The sequence below is a fragment of the Teleopsis dalmanni genome, chromosome 2, assembly GCF_002237135.1.
Source record: "Teleopsis dalmanni isolate 2A chromosome 2, ASM223713v2, whole genome shotgun sequence".
NCBI classification, from domain to species: Eukaryota; Metazoa; Arthropoda; class Insecta; order Diptera; family Diopsidae; genus Teleopsis; species Teleopsis dalmanni.
This window is the reverse complement of record NC_051847.1, coordinates 52220198-52225962: the sequence shown is the minus strand read 5'-3', so window position 1 is coordinate 52225962 and position 5765 is coordinate 52220198. Positions and strand designations below refer to the sequence as shown.

Here is a 5765-nt window from a genome sequence, read left to right as displayed (position 1 = left end):
TTTAAAATAATAATATATTAATTATTTAATGTTTAAAATAATTTCGACATTTATTTATTTTGAAATTTACTTGGAACTTTGAAATCATTTGGGGACTTGCAATTTATTTTTAATTTATAGAAAAGTGATACACTCTATGCAGATACAGATTTTGTACAAATAATTTTTTTTAAATGTATTTCAAATATTTTATAGCAAAGATCTCTTTATTTGAACTCAGGAACAGATCGGATTAGTCAGTATGAATTTCTGTATTTTGCATTGTTAATTATAAATTAAATGTTGAATACTTGTAATTCGAAATAAAATCATTTCAAGTAAGAAGAATTTATTTTTAGGCGAAGGCAAATGCGCAATCGTTTGAAGGAATGTCGGAGAAGAACATTATTCAAATCACTTCAGGCGACTTAGCAAAGTAGCATATCAAGGCATACAAAATTTAGCACACAAATTTAAATAAATATATTAACACTAAATTGTATCCCTCGAAAATAATTGAAAATAATTAAGTTAAGCAAAGAACCGAAGAACGAGACAATTGTTTGAATTCGTAAGATATTTTATCTCTTTAATTGAATTATATACGATAAAAGAAAAATTTATTTTAAGTCCAATGCGCCATTTTTACTGCACATTTTTCAATTTGCCAATGCATTTATTATGAACGAACAATACATATTTATATATGCATATACTTATATATATGGTATATTAAAGTGTATATATATTTCAAGATATTTGAGAATTTCGCAATGCAAAACTATGAAACTGTTTTCATTAGTACCTATTTCATCAATAATGGAAAACATATTTTTCTTTTTCTTTTCTGTTTCTCAAACATTTGTCTTAAAAAGGCTCTAATAAATCCTAGATCCTTCAGTATTACACACTAATCTATCTTACTCATAGGTCAAACTCAACATTCGTTTTCCATTAATGTGCATATCTTCTTATTAAATGCCAAAATTAGGATCTTATGCAGTGACTAAAATTAGAGACAAATACAACATTCAGAATTTATATTAAATCTTCAGTATTTACTAGGCATTGTTCCATTGATAAACAATGCGTAATATGGACAATGCTTTATAAATAGATATAGATAGATAGATAGATATATAGATAGGCCTTCAAGAATAAACAATTCTGGTATATCATAGGTGAAAGTTTGAGTTTATTGAGCATTATTTTAATATACGAAGAAATAATATCAATCTTATTATATAAAAATTTAAATATATATATGAAAGAAAACATCAAATTCTACAATAGTCTATGATTGAAATTATAGCGTAATTTGATAGATTAGTGGACACCTCTGATATCATTAGGAGCTTTAATTAAACTATCAACCCTAGGGAGATTTGGGTTGTTATTTAGAAAGACAAATCGCTAATACAGTAAATAAAAAATGTTTAACGAACTATTTAAAAATATTTTAACATAACCTAACGAAAAACCAACAAAAAATAAGATTTATTTACATTAAACACCGGAAAATGAATGGACACATATAGTATAGAAAGACAATATTAGTTTTATATAAATAACTTAATATGGAACTAAACTAAATAATGAAAACATAAGCAGATGCCCAGAAATTGTACATTTGACCATTAGCTGTTATTATAAACCCCAAAAACAAGGGCGACTAAGCTTATATCTCGATTTGCAGATAAGTAAATAGACACGTATAGTTGGCAGTCTTCATTATTTGGAAACCGACACACTTAGTTCGAATTGACACTTTAGTGTAACTGACACATCAGTTACTCCCAGTAAAGCCACTTATTAATTAAAAACACTCGTTGAATAATGCTATTCATAAAATCCTATATTATTTTAATTTAATTTTTATAAAATTTGTTTTGAAATAAATGAAACAAATTTACTTTTTTTTTGATCAATTTACCTAGGATAATAGATTTTTATTTAAAAATAATTATTAGCATTTGAAAAAAAATCAAAAAAACAATTTTTTTTCTGTAAGAAAAACAGTCAATTTTTATTCTATATTCAAAATTCATTCGTTTTTTAAAAATGCCGGAAGCGATATGGAAGATGGCTGCTAGGGACTTTATTGAACAGTGTCCAAATAGAGTATATCTTGTTTTTATATGTTTGTGCTTAATAGTATTATTACTCATTTATGTGGGTTACCACAAGATCGTATCACCAATTGTAAGTAAATATTGTTTGTATTACATTAATTTAATTAAATTAAACTTTGTGAACTTAAATTAATACTTCTAATTTTCTTCTGTCCTTTTTTTTTCAATAGTTCAAATCGTTTTTTAACTCTACTCGTCGCATTGATTAGAGTACAATATCAGATTTGTATCTAAAAAATAGTGTCGTTCTTGATAGAAATAAATTGATTCGATTCCCTAATGGTAAGTTCATTAGCTCAGTCTTAATTTAATACTTAATAACGTAGATGTTTGTGTAATATTGTCTTAAAAAACTTTTACCACTCAAATTTTCAAAAGAAGCTAAGAGTCCCGAATACCCATATACTTACTAACGCACAAGATGATTGGCGTGATTGGTGTAAACAACATGAAGCCGACTGTAGACCTATTAGTGTCTTCACTCTGTGTACACCTTCAACTGTTCAATATTGGTATACTGTAAGTGGAAGCATCATTTTTGAAATCAAAATCCATCTCGGGATATCTATCTTCAAGGGATACGGAATTATTTTAAGCTTAAAGTCATCTTAATCTATATTGAAGCTTGGCACAAAAATTTTTTTTGTAAGTTCGAAACAAGTTTATAGATATTGTCGGATATTCGATTTATTTTTGATTTCTATTTAAGATTTGGGATCATCTAAGATACAAAACTATATAGAATCAGGAATTAATAATGAATTCTCAATTGGTAAGTTAATCTAGTAAATATTTTAGTTTAAGGAATAGTAATTTATTATTTTCTTATTTTTAGGAAAAGTAATTGTGATACATATTACGTACAAAACAATACAACCCATCATGTACAGCCACACACTATAGATGAGGACCAATAACCTTTCTTTCAATAACCTTTTTATATAAACATTTAAAAATTAAATAAAATATTCTGATTAAGTTAAACTTTAATTTTATATTTTACTTTTAATATTAATATGTAAATAATATATTGTTTTTAATACATATTAGCAAATCCATTGCAATCAGATCAACAAGATCTGTTATACAATTCGATTTCCTTTTCATTTTTAATATTTTGTTGATATTTCTATCAGGAGTTTATACTTTCTGTATTAAGTTATAAGTAGGCATCAGAAAATAGTTATAAAAATGCTGATAAAAAATTCTTCTGGCATTTTCTCATAAGTTTTGAGATAAATTCTGAAACCCAAATACTAATTTACTTATTTTTTCATCCCTTAATTACTGGAATGCCGTTTTAACAATTTTATTCAATTTGTGGTTTATTGGGTTGAAGTATCACACTGAGTTGTTTCAGCTACTGACCAAAAAAAAAATACACTGTCTGCATGCGTGAGTAAAGTAAAAGGGTTTACTTAGTATATTAAGTTGAAATTTAAATTTAATGAATTCAATTGATATGATATGAATTACGTTTAATTAGAAGTTCATATGCAGTTTGAAATTTTGAATATATAACCTAATTACTTTAGTAAATTATTTGAGAGTTTTTATTTATATCTGCTTTATTTTTTTATTTTTTAGTCCTTGGTATTTCTTTTTATTTTTATAATATTTTTTAAGTGTTATTTCTTATTATAGTATATGTAAGTTTAAAGTAATTAGATAACTAAAAAATATAAATTTTCAAATAAACCACACTAAATTTGTAAAATAATATCTTATAGCAATTTATTAGAAGAGATTAAATTTATATTGACAAATTTTTTAAAAATTTTAGTTCTATTTTAATTCTCAAAATTTATTTATCTCAGACACATTCAGACACGAATGTCCCTTGAAGTTTCTATTGCTTCAGGTCGACAGTATTTAGTATCTTAATTATTAAAGTGGAAGTATGTTTTAGCAGAAGTGTCTCAAATATACAACTTATATATACCATATATTAAATTCTGATTTGCCAAAATAGCACAAAACAGAAACTTAATTTTAATTTGAGACTGAAAAAATGGAAATTAAAATTAAAATAATTTTTTCGTCTATTTGCAGTTTGAGTTTGCAAATGAAGTGTCATTTGGTTAACAGAGCTGAATTGACAGAAAAGGCTGCCGGGCAAAGAAAAAAATTCAGAGACATAACAGAATCAAGCAACCCATTAGATTCGATCTTCTTTCGTATGTGTTGCGGAACAGCAGACATAGAACTCTGAAAACATTAAAATTAGCACATACAAAAAATGTTCATCTATTTTTTTCTTATATTCCATTTACTTATTTTTATAGGATTTTTTCATTGCACAAATCATTGCATATCTTAATAAAGTTCTTGTTTTCACGGGAAGCATTTTTAATCTATTTTAGACAACAATGCATTTAAGCAGTAAAAATCGTAAAAATAAAACAAAAAAAAAACTATTGGAAAAAATATCAAAGAACTATCCACCAATAATGAAAACATAAATCTAAATTAAAATTTCCCACTAAAAGTTCCATAAAAATTGTAAAACCATAGGAATTTAAGAAACAATATAATCGTTAGATAAAAGTTAGCTTCATATAACTTCAGAAATATTTGTAATAAAGCCAATAACATAATCTGAGAAATATACTATGTATAATATCATCTCTTGCGAAATAAATGGATATTTCAACACTACTCTATTGTCAATAGCTCATCATTATCCATATCTACACAGGCCATGTAGGACCTAAGCTTGTTTTACGACATTCCTCCATTCTTCTTTATTTTTAGCTTTTCTCTTCCAGCTGGTGATATTTATATCTGTCAGATCTTGTCGAACACTGTCACTCCATCTTTTTCTCTGTCTACCTTTTTCTTCTCGCAGTGCTATCTTTACTTTCGAAGATTCAGGCTGCTGCTCTTTCATCTGACATCCATATACTTCAATTGTCCTATATACTTCTATACTTGTGTCACCTTCTATCAGTTGATCGAGTTCATCAATTTATGTGTTATGTGAGGTAGTGTCAATAGATAAAGACTGTATATAGTAAAAAATATTAATATCAAATTAAATGGATCAACAAGCGTTATCCGCATTTATCGATGGCGGTATTGATTATTTAAACAACTCAGTACATGTTGATAGTGTTTCTTGTTTTCCAATAGTACTGCAGTTAAAGTACAGCCTAGTTCTTTCTCTAGTTCTTGTAGTTGCTCATAATAAATCATCATTTCTATACGATATAAATTTATTCAGTAAAATTTTTGTGTAAATTTATCAATTTGTGTAAACTATTCTTCATACAAAATTTGACACTTCATGTACAAAGTAAATAAATTTATACGTTTATGAGGTTTATATGGCATTTATCAGTTTAGATGAGTACTCCTACTAGGGGGTATGTCTTTAGATATAAAATCTTGTTATAAGATTGGGATATCAAAAAAAAGTTTCGGAAATAAATATTTAGCAAACATATCGAGAAGGTCGAAATCGAGAATACTTAATCGTGTCATGGAAGCAAACCTGAAGTAAGAGTACCTGTTAGACCTTAAACATTGTTGCAGCTTAGGAATGGACCAGAAATTTGGAATATGTTATCTAAAAGAATACATTACCCAATATATATTTTGAAAAGAGGATCAATGTGGTAATGCCCTTTCGTCGAGTTGTGATACTTTGATGAC

At 26.7% G+C, this 5765-nt stretch overlaps 1 long non-coding RNA gene across 2 annotated transcripts; it reads left to right on the top strand.

The window, feature by feature from the left end:
• Positions 1 to 1989: 1989 nt before the first annotated feature.
• Positions 1990 to 3101, top strand: LOC119683212. 2 transcript variants are annotated; one of them, XR_005252638.1, is made up of 5 exons: positions 1990 to 2181; positions 2282 to 2393; positions 2493 to 2756; positions 2821 to 2883; positions 2947 to 3101. It is a non-coding gene; the product is annotated as an uncharacterized LOC119683212 (long non-coding RNA). The 2 variants fall into 2 exon arrangements; XR_005252637.1 differs by having other exon boundaries at positions 2490 to 2756.
• Positions 3102 to 5765: the final 2664 nt, after the last annotated feature.